The 19,062-nt window shown below is 42.0% G+C and overlaps 1 long non-coding RNA gene across 1 annotated transcript; it reads right to left on the bottom strand.

Annotated features, from left to right (window-relative positions):
* Positions 1-9,064: 9,064 nt before the first annotated feature.
* LOC104107840 (uncharacterized) lies at positions 9,065-16,812 on the bottom strand. The gene is made up of 5 exons (XR_688885.4): positions 16,570-16,812; positions 16,346-16,414; positions 16,129-16,215; positions 15,090-15,199; positions 9,065-9,298 (listed from the first exon to the last, which is right to left on the bottom strand). It is a non-coding gene; the product is annotated as an uncharacterized lncRNA (long non-coding RNA).
* Positions 16,813-19,062: the final 2,250 nt, after the last annotated feature.

Raw genomic sequence — 19,062 nt, forward strand, 5'->3', positions numbered from 1 at the left:
TACAACTTTAACAAAAATTCTAGCTTCGAGTACTTGGACTCTTCATATATTTCTTCACTTCCATCTCTAAGCAACTCAAAAATGTCTTTGTTGTTTGAAGAAGGCATATCATTTAACATTTCTTCTTCTCCAACTACTTTTGGCGGACCTGCATCATTGCCCTCATGCCTTAAACCCAAGAATGCTTCATTTATCAACAATTTCATAGGATTTTCAAGAGGCAATGCATCTGGGATAACCTCTGTGATTCTAGAGTTCTCCTACACTTCTGTTTCCCATGAAGAATCCAAGTGACATAATTTTGAGGGAATGTCTTGCTAATCAAATGATCGTACATTATCTCTCTAGTCTGCCACTTTCCAAAACCACATTTAGGACTATTTTATCTCCTATAGCTGCATTCTTAAATGAAAAATTTAGAAATTTATTTAAACAAAATAAATATTTTGTTGTATTTCTAGGCATTCCAATCCAAGATTTATCCATTGGAAGGGACTATATATAACCTTTCAGAAGTGAAACTGATCTACAATCAGATTAGTGTGCCACCGATAAGGACTTCTCCGACCAAGAGTATTTACTATAACCTACAATATTTCCATGAAAAAGGATGATTTAGTAACCTATCAACACGATAACATTATAAACTTTTGTAAGATAATAAAAAGTGAAGTTAAAGTTATGATAATTATTTAGGATGGAATTTTACTGATATTTTATAGTTTAGTTAATAGAATTATGGCTCTCGAGTATACAACAACAATAACAACAAACCCAGTAGTTTCCCACAAGTGGGGTCTGGGGAGGATAAGATGTACGCAGTCTTACCCCTACCCCTAGAAGGGTAGAGAGGATGTTTCTGATAGACCCTCAGCTAGAGAACGTCTGAAAAAGAAAAAGGTAATTGCAACAAGTAGGAATAACAGCAAGAAATAAAATCGAATCCAAGAATGCAGTCAAACTCTAGGTAGTAATATCCATCTATGAATAAAAGATATCATACTAACACTAAAGCTAGCGACCTGATGTCACGATCCAAAACTTAGTCTGTCGTGATGGCGCCTAATGTGGTACTAGGTAAGCCAACACTTCAAAATAATTCCAACAGTTTTAAATGAAAAATAAAAATAACACAGGTTTAAATCATCAAAACTCTCAAAAACTGGATAGAAAGTCAAAATCCAACACGGAAATTCCCAACATTTGTGTGTCACTGAGTACATGAGCGTCTATACAACACAAGTCTAGAAATAATGTCTATGAAACACTAAAACTAAAAACATAAAGTGAAAAGATAGGGAAGGAGAGACAAGGTCTGCGAACGCCGGGCATCTACCATGAAACTCCAACGATCAAGCTGCGCAAAACAATCAACACCCACCGTGTCCGAAAATACCTGGATCTGCACATAAGGTGCAGGGTGTAGCAAGAGTACAACCAACTCAGTAAGAAACAAGACTAAATGATAGACTGAAAGTAATGACGAACTTCACAGATATAACTCAATTACAGAAATTACAACATAGAAAGATAGGCATGCTTTCAAATTCGACAATTAAGGCCAAAACAGTTAATTCATGTCAAGTTCAATTAAAACGGGATATAATATCTTTCAGAAATTACATAACAATGATATATGCCAGCTGAAGTACCCAGTAATGAAATCAAGTGCAAAATCTCAGAGCAGCAGTCACTCAGTCCTCCTATGCACTCCAACCTCACAGTCACTCATTCCTCACAGTCTCTCATTACTCTCAATCGCTCGTCACTCGGCACTCGCACTCAGTAGGTACCTGTGCTAACTGGGGGTGTGTACAGACTCCGTAGGGGCTCCTTCAGTCCAAGCTCTATAACAAGCCAATCATGGCATACATTAATAAAACATCCTGCGGCGTGCAGACCGATCCCATAAATATCCTCACAATCAGGCCCTCGACCTCACTCAGTCATCAACCTCTCCAGTCTCTCGGGTTTTCAGTAATCATGATAATCAACCCAAATAGCAATGATATAATGCATCAATAAAGAACAATAAAGACTGAGATATAATATGCAAGTAAAACTGTGACTGAGTACAAACAGAAATTAACAAATAATTTAACATGTAATACGACCTCTGTGTGTCCCTACAGTATCAATACATAGCCTAAACATGATTTCTAACATGATTTGCAGTTCAATTTCTATAACAAATAGAGAAAATACAAATAACAACAGATTATTCAACTACACAGTTCCATGGAATTGACCAAGTCACCATTCCTATGGTGCATGCCCATGCGCTCGTCACCTAGCATGTGCGTCACCTCAAAACCAATCACATGACACATAATATAGGGTTTCATACCCTCAAGACCATATTTAGAATTGTTACTGACCTCAAGCCGTGCAAATACCTACTCCAACTCACCCTTGCCTCGCGACCGGCCTCCAAATTCCTCGAATCTAGCTACAAATAATTCGATACAATCAACACGGGCTAAAGGAATTAATTCCATTAGAAAAACACTAAGTTCTTAATCAAAAGTCAAAAGTCGACTCAAAAGCTGGTCCCTGGGCCCACGTCTCGAAATCCGATAAAAGTCACAAAAATCAAAATCCAATTCAACCACGAGTCCAAGCATACCAAATTTACCAAAATCTGACACCAAATCTCCACCCAAACCCCCAAATCAAACTCTCCAAATCCCTAGCCTCAAATTCCCAAATTTCACCTTAAATACACACAAACTAGGTGTGAATTTCAATAGGGAAACAAGATTATTGATTAAAAATGAACACAAATGACTTACCTCAAGAAACCCCTTGAAAATCCTCTAAAACTTTGCCTAATCCCGAGCTTGAAATGTTCAAAATGAAGAAAAATCGTGAACCCTTGAATTTAAATGTTCTGCCAAGCCTTTTCGCTTATGCGGTTCATTTAGCCGCTTCTGTGGTAACACTTTTACGGTCAACCATATGCATCTGCGGAAGTCACTAATGCTGACCAACTGCACCTGCGGAATTCTTTCCGCACCTGCAATACACCTGAGTCCATACCAAATCTCGCTTATGCGCCACTCCAGCCGCATCGGCGGCCAACCCCTCGCAGGTGCGATCACACCGGAAATCTCCCAGCTTCAGTAGTGCACTAAGTCCCCTTTTCGATACATTACCATCTGAAATCAACCTGAGGCCCACCAGGACCTCAATCAAACGCACCAACAAGTCCTAAAATACGATACGAACTTAGTCGAGCCCTCAAAGCACCTCAAACAACATCAAAAACACGAATCACACCCCAATTCAAGCCTATTGAAACTAAGTAAATTCCAACTTCTACAAATGACGCCGAGACCTATCGAATCACGTCCGATTGACCCCAAAGTTTTGCACACAAATTACAAATAACACCACGGATCTATTCCAATCCCTGGAACTCCAATCCAAGCCCGGTAACCACAAATTCCACTCTCGGTCAAACTTCCAAGTTTTCAATTTTCGCCATTTCAAGCCTAATTCAACTACGGACATCCAAATCACTATCCGAACATGTTCCTAAGTGCAATATCACCCAACGGAGCTAAGAAACTGCCAAAACTCCATTCCGGAGTCATTTACTCATAAGTCAACATCCGGTCAACCTTTTCAACTTAAGCTTCCAACTTTGATACTTAGTGTGTCAATTCATTCCAAAATCTCTCCGGACTCAAACCGACTATCCCGACAAATATAACAGCTATAAAGCATAAAATGAGCAATAAATGGGGGAACGGGGCTACAACTCTCGAAACGAACGGCCGGGTCATTACATCCTCCCCCTATTAAACAAACGTTCATCCTCGAACGGGCTTAGAAATATACCTGGAATCTCAAATAGGTGTGGATATTTGCTCCGCATCTCTCGCTTGGTCTCCCAAGTAGCCTCCTCAACTGGTTGACCTCTCCACTACACCTTTACTGAAGTTATGTTCTTTGACCTCAACTTTCGAACATACCGATCCAAAATGGCCACCGGCTCCATATCATAAGTCAAATCACCATCCAACTGAACCGTGCTGAAATCCAAAATATGAGACGGATCGCAGACATACTAGATGTGCACTCGACAAACTAGGTGGCAAGGCAAGCTTGTAAGCCACCTCTCCAATCCTCTGAAGTACCTCAAATGGTCCAATATACCGAGGGCTCAACTTGCCCCTCTTACCGAACCTTATAACACCCTTCATGGGTGAAACCTTGAGCAATATATTCTCCCCAACCATGAAAGCAACTTAACGAACATTCCTATCAGTGTAACTCTTATGTCTGGACTGCGCCATGCGAAGCCGATCCTGAATCAATTAACCTTGTCCCAAGCATCCTGAACCAAGTCAGTACCGAATAACCTAGCCTCCCCAGGCTCAAATCAACCCACTGGAGATCGACACCATCTCCCATACAAAGCCTCATACGGAGCCATTTCAATGCTCGACTGGTAGTGGTTGTTGTAGGAAAACTCCGCGAGCGATAGAAAATGATCGCAAGAACCCCCGAAATCAATGACACAAGCGCATAGCATGTCCTCCAATATCTGAATAGTGCGCTCGGACTATCCATCTGTCTAATGTTAAAATGTTGTACTCAACTCAACCTGGGTGCCAAACTCTCAATGCAAAGTTCTCCAAAACTATGATGTAAACTGCGTGCCCCGATATGAAATGATGGACACTAGCACACCGTGAAGGCGAACAATCTCGTGGATGTAAGTCTCAACCAACCGCTCTAAAGAATAATTAGTCCCAACTGGAATGAAGTGCGCGGACTTGGTCAGCCAATCCACAATCACCCAAATAGCATCGAACTTCCTCAAAGTTTGTGGGAGCCCAACTACAAAATCCATGGTGATCCACTCCCATTTCCACTCTGAAGCAATCCACCCGGTCTCTGATGCTCATACTTTACCTGCTGATAGTTAAGGCATCGAGCTACAAACCCCACTATATCCTTCTTCATTCTTCTCCACCAATAGTGCCGCCTCAAGTCCTGGTACATTTTCGCGGCACTCAGATGAATGAAATACCGCGAACTGTGGGTCTCCTCAAGAATCAACTCACGTAGCCCATCCATATTAGGCACACAAATTCGACCCTGCATCTCAACACCTCATCATCCCCAATAGTAATGTCTCTGGAATCACCGTGATGAACCGTGTCCTTAAGGAGAAGAAAATGAAGATCATAATACCGATGCTCTTTGATGCGATCATATAGGGAAGACCGAGAAACCACACAAGCTAGAACTCGTCTGGGCTCCAAAATATCTAATCTCACGAATTGGTTGGCCAAGGCCTGAACATAAACTGCAAGAGGTCTCTCACAAATAGGAATGAATGCAAGGCTATCCATACTCACCGCCTTTCTACTTAAGGCATCAACCATCACATTGGCCTTCCCGGGATGATACAGAATGGTGATATCATAATCCTTTAGGCGCTCCAACCATCTCCGCTGCCTCAATTTAGATTCTTTTGTTTGAACAAGTGCTGGAGACTCCAGTGATCCGTAAATACCTCACAAGACACACTGTAGAGATAATGCCTCCAAATCTTCAATGCATGAACGATGACAGCCATCTCCAAATCATGAACAAGGTAGTTCTTCTCATGGGGCTTCAACATGCGCGAAGCATAAGCAATTACTCTACCCTTCTGCATCAAGACACACCCAATACCAATCCGATAAGCATCACAATACACTGTATAAAAGCCTGAAGCTGAAGGAAAAACTAGAACTGGAGTTGTGGTCAAGGCAGTCTTGAGCTTCTAAAAGCTCTCCTCATACTCATCCGACCACTTGAAAGTAGCACCCTTTTGGGTCAATTCGGTCAAACGTGATGCTATAGATGAGAAACCCTCCATGGAGCGACGATATTAACCGGCCAAGCAGAGAAAGCTCCGAATCTCCATAGCTGAGGACGGTCTGGGCCAACTCTGAACCACCTCTATCTTCTTTGGATCCAACTGAATGCCCTCACTGGATACCACGTGCCCCAAGAATGCCACGGAACTAAGCCAAAACTCACACTTGGAGAACTTGGCATGAAGCTTTTCCTCCTTCAACTGCTGCAACACAATCCTCAAATGCTGGGTATACTCCTCCTGGCTACGAGTGTACACCAGGATATCACCAATGAATACTATGACAAACGAGTCGATATAAGGCTGAAATACATTGTTCATCAGAGAATGCTGCTGGGGTATTGGTTAGCCTAAAAGACATCACAAAGAACTCATAATGACCATAACGGGTCTTGAATGCTGTCTTTAGAATATCCGAGTCCCGAATCTTCAACTGGTGATACCCAGACCTCAAGTAAATCTTAGAGAACACCACCGCTCCCTGAAGCTAGTCAAATAGATCATTAATGCGTGACAAAGGATACTTGTTCTTGATCGTAACTTTGTTCAACTGCCTATAATCGATGCACATCCGCATAGTACCATCCTTCTTCTCCTTCACGAATAGGACCGGTGTACCCCAAGGCGACACACTTGGTCTAATAAACCCCTTATCAAGAAGTTCCTAAAACAGCTCCTTTAATTGTTTAAACTCAGCTGGTGCCATACGATATGGTGGAATAGAAATAGGCTGAGTGCCCGGCACCAAGTCAATACAGAAGTCAATATCCTTGTCAGCAGCATGCTCGACAGGTCTACAGGAAACATATCCTGAAAATCTCGCACCACTAAAACAAAATCAATAGTAGCAGTATCAACACCAACATCCCTCACAAAGGCCAAATATGATAAACAACCCTTCCCAACCATCCGATGGGCCTTCAAATATGAAATCACTCTGATGGGAACATAGTCTAGAGAACCTCTACACTCAATCCTTGGCAACCCCGGCATCACCAACATCACGGTCTTAGCGTGACAATCTAGAACAACATGACATGGAGACAACCAATCCATCCCCAAGTTCACATTGAAATCAACCATACTAAGCAATAAGAGATCAACTCTAGTATCCAATCCCCCAATAGTCACTACACATGATCGATATACACGGTCCACAACAATAGTATCACCTAACGACGTAGATACATGAACAGATAAAACTAAGGACTCACAGGGCATATCCAGATAATGAGAAAAATACGATGATACATACGAATAAGTGGAAAAAGGGTCAAATAATACAAAGGCATCCTTGTGGCATACTGAGACAATACCTGTGATCATTACATCTGAAACAACAATATCTAGTATGGCAGGAATAGCATAGAATCGGGCCTGACCACCACCTGATCGGCCTCCCCCTCTAGGGCGACCTCTATCTACCTGGGGCCCACCCCAAGCTGGCTGGGCAGGTATTGAAGTAACTGGTGCAGAAGTCGCAGCCTGACTCCTCTACTGCACTAGACCTCTCGGGCGACGAGGACACTACCTCCACATATGCCCAAATTCCCCACACTCGAAGCAACTCCCCGGGGCTGGTGGTGGGGACTGAAGGGGGCCCCGAATACCGGGATAACTGCTAGAAGAACCTGGCATAGATGAACCCTGAACCGATGAAGCACGGAATGAACTTTGAACTGGAAGGGCACTGAGAGATGACTTACCCTGACGAGCAATGTATGCACCATGACTGGATGATGTACCACGGTGAACTGGGCGAGCCATCTGAGCGGGCCTATAGAGATGACCCTGGCTGTGGTAGGACTGCCCTCCAGAAGGAGCACCACCGAAGCCACCTGAACCTCGAGGCCTCTTGGCCTCCCTCTCCTCACGCTCCTGACTACGGACCATCTCTATCTACTAAGCAATATCAACCACCTCATCAAACGTTGCACCAGATACCCTCTCCCGAGTCATAAGCAACTGCAACTGATATGTGAGGCCATCTCCAAATCCTTTCCCTATTAGTGGGAACCAACCAAACTGCGTGATGAGCTAACTCTGAAAACCTTATCTCGTACTGGGTCACAGACATGCCCTTCTGACGTAGTTTCTCAAACTATCTGCGTAGCTCCGCCCTGCGAGACTACGGCATGAACTTCTCCAAGAAGAGAACAGAGAACTCCTGCCATGAAAGTGGTGTTGAACCGATCGGCCTGCGCCTCTCATAAGCCTCCCACCATCTGAAGCAGCCCCAGTAAACTGAAAAGTTATGAACGAGACCCCACTGGTCACAAAAATACCCGTCGTGCGAAGAATCCACTGGTACTTATTCAAGAAGCCCTGGGCATCCTCTGACTCCGCCCCGCTAAATGATGGAGGTTGAAGCCTCCCAAAACTCTCTAGCCTCCTCTGCTCATCGTCAGCCATAACGGGACCCACCTGGGCTTGAGCCGCTACAACATGATGGGCTGGTAGTACCCCCGGTGTCTGGAGTCCCTGCATCACCTTCTCTAGAGTATGGGCGACGGGGGTATGACTACCTCCCCCGGCCTGAGAAGTGGCTGGTGCATCCTGAGCCGATACCACTTGAGCAAGGCTAGTGCAAACAGTCAATATTAGGGCCAAAGCCTCTTAAACGCCTGGAATCACAATGGGCATAGATGGTGCCTGAGCTGGATCCACTGGCTCAACCACATCTGGAACCTGCTCCTGAGCTGGAGAAACTGGTGGATCTGCAGGTGCTTTTCTAGCTTTTGTACGAGCTGCACCGCTACCCCTACCACGACCTCGGTCTCTTGTGGCCCTAGCTGGTAGTACTGGTGGTTGACCGTCCTGTTGGGTAGCGCGCGTCCTCACCATCTACGAGAGAATAGAACAACAAAAATTTGGTGATCGAAATCAACAAATCCGCATGACAAGAATGAAAGAATGTGAATTTTCCTATGGGTTCGACAACGTCTCGAAGATAAGTACAGATGTCTTCATACTGATCCGCAAGACTCTACTAAACCTGCTCATGACTCGTGAGACCTATGTAACCTAGGCTCTGATACCAACTTGTCACGACTCAAAACTTTTGCTATCGTGATGGCGCCTAACATGGTACTTGGCAAGCCGACACTTCAAAATACTTCCAACACTTTTAAATGAAAAATAAGAATAACACATGTTTAAATCATCAAAACTCTCAAAAACTGGATAGAAAGTCAAAACCCAATACGAAAATTCCTAATATCGGGGTGTCACTGAGTACATTAGCGTCTATACAACACAAGTCTAAAAAATAATGTCTATGAATGACTAAAACTAACTACATAAAGTGGAAAGATAGGGAAGGAGAGACAAGGTCTGCGAACGCCGGGCATCTACCATGAAACTCCAATGATCAAGCTGCGCAAAGAAATCAACACTCACCGTGTCCGAAAATACCTGGATCTGCACATAAGGTGCATGGTGTAGAAAGAGTACAACCAACTCAGTAAGTAACAAGACTAAATAATAAACTGAAAGTAGTGACGAGCTTCACAAATATAGCTCAATTACAGAAATTACAACATAGAAAGATAGGCATGCTTTCAAATTCAATAATTAAGGCCAAAATAGTTAATTCATGTCAAGTTCAATTAAAGCGGGATATAATATCTCTCAGAAATTACATGACAATAATATATGCCAGCTGAAGTACCACAATAATGAAATCAAGTGCAAAATCTCAGAGCAACAGTCACTCAGTCCTCCTATGCTCTCCATCCTCACAGTTACTTATTCCTCTCAATCGCTCAGCACTCGTACTCAGTAGATACGTGCGCTCACTGGGGTATGTACAGACTCTGGAGGGGATACTTCAGCCCAAGCGCTATAACAAGCCAATCATGGCATAAATTAATAAAACATGCTGCGGCGTGCAACCCGATCCCATAAATTTTCTCACAATCAGGCCCTCAGCCTCACTCAGTCATCAACCTTTCCAGTCTCTCGGGCTCTCAGTAATCATGATAATCAACCCAAACAAGAATGATATAATGCATCAATAAAGAGTAATAGAGACTAAGATATAATATGCAAGTAAAACTATGACTGAGTACAAGCAGCAATTAGCAAATAATTTAATGTGTAATACGGCCTTTGTGGGTCCCTACAGTACCAACACATAGCCTAAACATGATTTCTAACATGATTTTCAGTTTAATTTCTATAACACATGGAGAAAATACGGATAACAACAGATTATTCAACTACACAGTTCCATGGAATTGACCAAGTCATCCTTCCTACGGTGCACGCCCACGCGCTCGTCACCTAGCATGCGCGTCACCTCTAAACCAATCACATTACACATAATATAGGGTTTCATACCCTCAGGACCATATTTAGAACTGTTACTTACCTCAAGCCATGCAAATCCCTACTCCAACACACCCTTACCTCACGAACCGGCCTCCAAATGCCTCGAATCTAGCCACAAACAGTTCGATACAATCAACACGGACTAAAGGAATTAATTCCATAAGAAAAATACTAAGTTCTTAATCAAAAGTTAAAAGTCGACTCAAAAGCCGGCCCCCAGACCCACATCTCGAAATCCGATAAAAGTCACAAAACCTGAAAGCCCATTTAACGATGAGTCCAACCATACCAAATTTACCAAAATCCGACACCAAATCGCCACCCAAAACCCCAAATCAAACTCTCCAAATCCCTAGCCTCAAATTCCCAAATTCCATCTTAAATACACACAAACTAGGTGGGAATTTCAATGGGGAAATAATATTATTGATTAAAAATGATCACAAGTGAATTACTTCAAGAAACCCCTCAAAAATCCCCTAAATAATCGCCTAATCCCGAGCTTGAAATGTTCAAAATGAAGAAATATCGCGAACCCTTGAATTTAAATGTTCTGCCCAGCCTTTTCATTTCTGCGGTTCATTTAGTCACTTCTGCGGCATCGCTTTTGCCGTCAACCATCCGCATCTGCGCAAATCGTCCGCTTCTGCGGACCAGCCTCCCCAGGCTCTCTACCGCTTCTATGATCCTCCACGTGCAGGTGTGAGTCCGCACTTGCGGAATTGTTTCCGCACCTGCGATACACCCGAGGCCATACCAAATATCGCTCCAGCACTGCTCCAGCCGCACCTGCAGCCAACCCCTCGCAGGTATGATCACACCAGAAAACTCCGAGCTTCAGCAATGCACTAAGTCCCATTTTCGATCCGTTAACCATTTGAAATTAACCCAAGGCCCCCCGGGACCTCAATCAAATGCACCAACAAGTCCTAAAACACGATACGAACTTAGTCGAGCCCTCAAATTACCTCAAACAACATCAAAAACATGACTCACACCCCAATTTAAGCCTATTAAAACTAAGGAAATTCCAACTTCTACAAACGACGCCGAGACCTATCGAATCACGTCTGACTGACCCCAACGTTTGCACACAAATCACAAATGATACCACAGATCTACTCCAACCCCCGAAACTCTAATCCAAGCCAGGTAACCACAAAGTCCACTCTCGATCTAATATCCAAGTTTCCAATTTTTGCCATTTCAGGCCTAATTCAACTAGTACCTCCAAATCACTATCTGGACATGCTCCTAAGTCCAAAATCATCCAATGGAGCTAACATAACCACCAAAACTCTATTCCGTAGTCATTTACTCATAAGTCAATATCCGGTCAATCTTTTTAACTTAAGCTTCCAACTTTGAGACTAAGTGTCTTAATTCATTACGAAATTTCTCCGGACCCGAACCGACTACCCCGTCAAGTCACATAACAACTATAAATCACAAAATAAGCAGTAATTAGGGGAACGGGGCTACAACTCTAGAAACGATCGGCTTGGTCGTTACACATGAGTAAGACTAAGAGAAACGCTCAACTACCTACGAACCTTCTACCCTAATCTTCAACCTCCATACCTTCCTGTCTAGGGCCATGTCCTTAGTCAGCTCCAGTTGCGCCATGTCCCGCCTAATAACCTCTCCCCAAGACTTCTTAGGCCTACCTCTACTCCTCCTGCTGCCTACCGAGGCTAACCACTCGTACTTTCTGACTGGGGCTTCTATACTTCTCCTCTTAACATGCCCGAACCATTGTAACCTCACCTCCCGCATCTTATCCTCCACAGGGGCCACTCTCACTTTTCCCAAATAACTTTATTCCTAATCTTATCCAATCGGGTATGCCCACACATCTACCTCAACATCTTCATCTCAGCTACTTTTAGCTTCTAGGTATGAGAGTTCTTAACCGGCCAACACTTTGCTCCATACAATATAGTCGGTCTAACTACAACCTTGTAGAACTTACCTTTAAGTCTCAACGGCACATTCTCATCACATAAGACACCGGAAGCGAGCCTTCACTTCATCCATCCTGCTCCGATATGATGCGTGACATATTCATCAATCTCCCTGTTACCTTGTATTATAGATCCAAGATACTTGAAACTACCTCTCATGGGGATGACTTGCGTATCAAGCCTTACTGCCATATCCCCTTCCTGGGTACTGTTGCTGAACTTGTACTCAATTTATTCCGTCTTGGTCCTGCTCATCTTGAAACCCTTAGACTCTACGGTCTGCCTCCAAATCTCCAGCCTCTCGTTAACACCACCCCGCATCTTGTCAATTAAAACTATGTCATCAGCAAATAACATACACCATGGCACCTCACCTTGAATATGTCTCGTCAATGCGTCCATCGCCAAGGAAAATACGAATGGACTAAAAGTTGATCTTGGTGCAACCCCATCATAACTGAAATGTGTTCCGAGTCTCCTCCCGCTAACCTAACTCGAGTCTTGGCTTCATCATACAAGTCCTTAATCACCCTAATGTAGGCTACTGGAACCCCTTTAGCCTCCAAGCATCGCCAGAGCACCTCTCTCGGAACTTTGTCATATGCTTTCTCTAGGTCAATGAACATCATGTGCAAGTCCTTCGTCATCTTCCTATACCACTCCACCAATCTCCTCACAATGTGAATGGCTTCCATAGTCGAACGCCCCGGCATGAAACCAAACTAGTTCTCAGAAATGGACACACTAGTCCCCACCCTCACTTCAACCATCCTCTCCTAAACTTTCATAGTATGGCTTAGGACTTAAACCCCCTATAATTATTGTAACTTTGGATATCACCCTTGTTTTTATACAGAGGAATCATTATACTCCACCTCCATTCATCGGGCATCTTCTTCGTCCTAAAAATGACGTTGAACAGATTAGTGAGCCACTCCAAATCTGCCCTACCTGCATTCTTCCAAAATTCCACAGGTATTTCATCTGGCCCGGTAGCTCTACCCCTGCACATCTTACACATAGCCCCTCGACCTATTCTACTATTATGCGCCAATAATACTCGAAATCCTGGCGCATCTCGGAGTGCTCCAAGTCACCCAGCACAATGTCCCTATCACCCTCTTTGTTCAGGAGTTTATGGAAATATATCTACCATCTTTGTCTAATCTGAGCCTCTTCCATCAAAACTCTACCTTACTCATCTTTCATACATTTAACTTGATCCAGATCACGAGCCTTTATCTCTCTCACCTTGGCTAGCCTGTATAGCTTCTTGTCCCCGCCTTTGGCCCCAATCTCTTCATACAAACGCCCAAACATCGCAGTCTTAGCCGCAGTAATCAATAAATTCGCCTCCTTCTTAGCCCTCCTATACCCCTCCATGTTCATCCTCTTTGCCTCTTCGTCCATGCTCTCTATAAGCGTCAAGTATGCCGTTTGCTTGGCTTCCACTTTCTCTTGTACCTCCTCACTCTGCCAACAGTCATCTTTGTGGCCGCTAGAGAAACCCTTCGGGACCCCTAACACTTCTCTTGCAACTACTTTAATACACTCCGCTATCGTGGTCCATATATAGCTCGCATCCCCACTGCTCCTCCAAGCTCACCGCTGTCGGGTTGACTATACACGACCCTCTTCCTCCTCTTCCTCACAATCTCTTAGTCCATCACCAATAATTTATGCTGAGTTATGAGATTCTTGCTTGGTATAACCTTATAATCCATGCATATACTCCAATCTCTTAGTCCATCACCAATAATCTATGCTGAGTTGTGAGATTCTTGCTTGGTATAACCTTGCAATCCATGCATAGACTCCTATCGCACTTCCGGAAGACTCTTATCAATTTGAGTCTTGGCCAACGAACTCCGGAGTATATCCAAGTGCTCCTCCATTTTCAAAAAACACGAGTTGGTAATCACCAAATCAAAGGCTTTAGCACAGTCCAACAATGAAGTACCTCCTCTACTCCTAACTCCAAAGCCAAAGCCGCCATGTACACCGTCATACCCCCAGATGTCCCCCCCCCCAATGTGACCATTGAAGTCATCTCTTATGAATAACTTCTCGGGGAGTGGAATGCCACGTATCAACCCGTCAAATTCTTCCCAAAAGCACCTCTTAATCTCCTCGTCAAAGCCCACTTGAGGCGCGTAAGCATTAATCACATTTAAAGTAGACTCTCCCATAACCAACTTAATAGCCATCAGTCTGTCGTTCACCCTCCTAACTTCTACCACTAGCTCCCTTAATAGCCATAACCAGCTTAATACCCCATTCTTACCTCTCTCGCATCATGAGACCCACAATTTAAATCCAACAGCATCTCGAGCATTCTACCCCACCCATCTAGTCTTCTAGACACAAACTATGTTAATCTTCCTCTTCTGGAGGATTTTTGCTAACTCTATTGACTTTCCCGTTAAAGTTCCTATGTTCCAGTATCCCACTCCTAGCCTAGAGACTCCCTTGCCAGCTTTCCCCTCCCCCCACCCCACCCGAAGACATAACCTTATTCCACTATCACTCATCCCAACCACTATAATCTACGGAACATTACGCTAGAAATGTCGCTAAAACAGACAAAAGATTCAACTAAAGGAGGTAGGTCTAACACTTACAACTTTAACCACTAGAAATATGTATAGATAATACAAATAGACAAGCAAAAATTAAACTAATGATAACAATAAATATCTAAAAGAAGGCCAACAGAACAACTACAAAGAAATCAAATTACGGTCTAGAAATCCCTAAATAGTTACACAAAGAAAAATATCCAGGCAGATGCACTAAAATAATTATAGGCAATCAAGAATTAGGATTAAACTAACATAAACTAATTGGATACTAGCAAGGGAGACAAATATATTAAACAAAAAGCCTGAGGTACCAACTCCCAATTAGTGCAAAACCTGGGTGAATCATTGTAAGTGTCAAGGTCGCGCTGCCGTAGTAACCTTAGTCAATTTTCCGCTGCCTCTAACCAATTTTGATGTCCGACGCATGCTCTGATCTAGTAGTCCTGCAAAAACAGAAGGAGGGAACCAAAGGGAAAAGGGGGGGGAGGGGGGAGGAAGAACAGAGGTATATGAAGAAAAACCCAACTAGCAATTCACTAAAAGGCAATAATAAGAATGACAAGAATATTATCTAGTTTACTTTAGTGTTGAAATCAAAACAGTGTTTAGCACAAAGATAATACAAACATTCCTAAAGAAGATAATAAAAGCAAGCAATCACTTTATTATCTATGTAAAGCTTGAGATCACATGTGAGCTGGATCACTCAACTACTCTGTCCAATCTTGATTCCAGCTCTTCTGGAATCATATTCATTTTATGTCAAGATTTACAACATGTCCAGATTCATTGAATATGAGAATACTGGATAATTTCTCATAATATTCCCTACTTCGATGTTGAATATTTTTTATTTACTGGTAGAACGGTTGATAATATAATAATCAACAATTGCAGCATCATACAACACAGTCAAATTAACTTTTCTAAATTGGAATTAAATATCATTTATCAAACTCCTCTAAATGAAACTAAAGTAGACTTGGACAAACAAATTGCAAATACACTTTCCACCAGAAGACATGCTGAAATGGACACATTTTGACCAATTTCTATGCTACACTGACTGAGACATGTCTGAATCTGGTGCTGAATTTACTATATATGTTGCCCTTAAGTGAAGGGCTTCTATGTTATTTTCAATCTTGATAACACAATCTCCATTCAAAACTTCATAGATATTACTACTATATTCCTCATCACTTGACAAATAAAACAGAAAATATGTTATTGATTCATTATCCTTTTGAAAGAAAGCAGAATTGATGTTCAGGCAACCTAAATCTATTGTTCGCACATTTTATATTACAAACCTAGAAAGAAAAAAAATTAATATTTAACATTACGAAGAAAACTAAAAATCTGTTTGTACCTTGAGATTGATTCAAACACCATGCAGAGCAAAAAGAGAAATATCAGCTAGTGACAATTGCGTCTTCTCTGAAGGTCCACAGGAGTTCTAAAATACACATGCAAGAGGAAATATTTCAATTAAGTAGACTCAAAATCACAGAAATTAACCTACAAACCCAAAAAAGCTAAACTTTACAACCTAAAATACATAATGCAGAAGGAGAAAGAGGACTTACATCTCGAATTCAAAAACGAGTGTTATATCCCTCTTCAAAATACACCGATTCTATCAAAAATTTTGTTACCTTCAGTAGAGAATCGAAAAACAGAAAAGCCACAAATTAGAGAAAAAATCAGTAATGGGAAAACACAAATTAACAGAGAAAATAAACCTAAAACACACATGTAAGAAGAAAGAAGGTCAGAAAAACAAAATCAAAGAATGGGAAAGAGGAATTACCATAGATCTGAACCCGCATCGTTCAAAATATAACCAGGAAGAAAGCAAAATTTCGCATCTCTTTCATCACGAAGAAAAAAATTACCATACAAAATTTCGCATCTCTTTCATTGTTTTTAATCTTCAAGTGAGGGTTTTTAAATTTTTCAAGTGAAAGAAAATGGAAGCTGAAAAGCTTCTCTTTTGTGAAAGTGAAGGAGGGGTTTGGGAAAAAAAGAGGGAAAGGATAAAAAAAAAAAAAAAAAAGGGAAAGGAGGGGTTTGGGAAAAAAAGAGGGAAAGGATAAAAAAAAAAAAAAAGGGAACAATGGGGTCAGTAGGCGCTTTTTTTAAGAGTGGCAGAGGTTATTGACCTCCGCAAATATAATATATTTGTGGGGGTGCATAAACCCCGCCAATTTGATATAAATTGCGGAGGTTACAATAACCGCCGCAATTAAACCTCCGCAAACTCACCATTTTTGTAGTGTTTTTAACAATTTACCTTGACCTTCCTTTATAGCCAGTCGTTGAGGGACCATATTCTCAGTTCAATTTGATTAATCCCAACTCCAGTAGATTCTTTTCAAAATTCTCTCTGCTTAATGCTTTGGCGAAGATATCAGCTACCTGGTTCTCTGTTTTGTAAAACTTCATACAGATGAGACCCTTTTCAACATTGTCCCTCAGAAAATGATGTCGCACATCAATGTGCTTTGTCCTCTTATGCTGCACCAGGTTCTTTGCCATGTTGAGAGCACTTGTGTTATCACATAAACACATTCAGAGAATACACCAAAATATTCCAGTTGTTGCTTGATCCACAATATTTGGGTACAACAAGAAGCAGTTGCTACATATTCAGCTTCTACAGTAGAGAGGGATACACAGTTTTATTTCTTTGTACCCCATAAAATTAAGCATGACCCCAGAAAATATGTCATCCTAGATGTACTCTTTCTATCCACCAAATAACCAGCATAATCAATATCAACATGCCTAATTAAGTCAAAATTGTCTCCTGAGGGATAACATAGGACCAGGTCCTGTGTTTCTTTGAGATACCTCAAAATTCTCTTAGCATCTTTGAGATGATATTCTTTTGAACATGATTGGAATCTAGCACATAATCCCACACAAAACACAATGCTAGGTCTGTTGGCTGTGAGATATAAGAGTGAACCAATGATGTCCCGATACATGGTTTCATTCATAGGGGAACCAAGTTCATCCATGTCTAGACGAGTGGCTATGGAAATAAGAGTATCAATAATCTTTGATCTTTCTATCTCAAACCTCTTCAGAAGCTCTTTAATGTATTTCTGCTGACTTATCATCATTCCCTTAGAGGTTTTATTAACTTGCAGACCTAGAAAGAAGTTCAGCTCCCCCATCATACTCATCTCAAACTCGCTTCCCATAAGCTCGGCATACTCCTCACATAAGGAATCATTTGTTGCGCCAAAGATGATATCGTCAACAATGACTTGCAAAATTAGCAGGTTCCTCCCTCTTTTCTTCAAAAAAAGAGTGTTGTCAATTTTCCCTCTTGTAAAGCCATTTTTCAGAAGGAACCTGGACAACCTTTCATACCATGCATAAGAGGCCTTCTTTAAACCATATAGGGCCTTATCGAGCTTGAATACATGTTCAGGATGCTCATGACATTCAAAACTAGGTGGTTGTTTGACAAAGATTTCTTCTTCAAATATCCATTCAGAAATGCACTCTTGACATCTATTTAGAACAATTTGAATTCTATATGAGATGCAAGAGCAATGAGAATTCTGATGGCTTCCATCCATGCAACTGGAGCAAAAGTCTCATCATAGTCAATTCATTCTTCTTGATTATAACCTTGAACCACCAACCTGGACTTATTTCTTGTTGTATTTTCAAACTCATCAAGCTTGTTTCTTAACACCCAACTAGTTCCAATAACAGTTCTATCTAAAGGTCGAGGAACCAGGTGCCACATGTTGTTCCTCTCGAATTGATGGGGTTCATCTTGCATAGAAGCAATCCAGTCAGCATCTTTCAATGCTTTTTTGATATTTTTGGGCTCAATTTGAGATAGGAAGGCTGAGAAGGCAAACATGCTTCTTGTCTTTGATCTAGTTTGAATTCCTAAATCAAGAGGGGTGATCATATTCTTGAGAGGATGTGAACTTTTGTGCTTTCAGTTAGACACTTGAGTGTCATAGTAAGAAGAACCAGGTTCCTCAGAGTGGGATCCATCATTAGCATCCATGGAAGAGTGAGTGCCACTTCTCTGCTCAATATCAGGAGTTCTTTGCACCATATCAGCAACACTTTTTTCTGCTTTGGTTGTTGTAATGGAGGAACCAATTTCCTCTGAATCAGCTGGAGGTTCTGGTGCATCGTCTTCATTAGACTCCTTGAACTGACTCATCAGATCTACCTTCCCGTTTGCCATATCAATTACTTATCCAGTAACCTTTGAATGCTCTCCGTCTTGATCATTCTTATCATGTGAATCTTTCCCACTTAAGTG

The sequence above is a fragment of the Nicotiana tomentosiformis genome, chromosome 4, assembly GCF_000390325.3.
Source record: "Nicotiana tomentosiformis chromosome 4, ASM39032v3, whole genome shotgun sequence".
Taxonomy (NCBI): domain Eukaryota; kingdom Viridiplantae; phylum Streptophyta; class Magnoliopsida; order Solanales; family Solanaceae; genus Nicotiana; species Nicotiana tomentosiformis.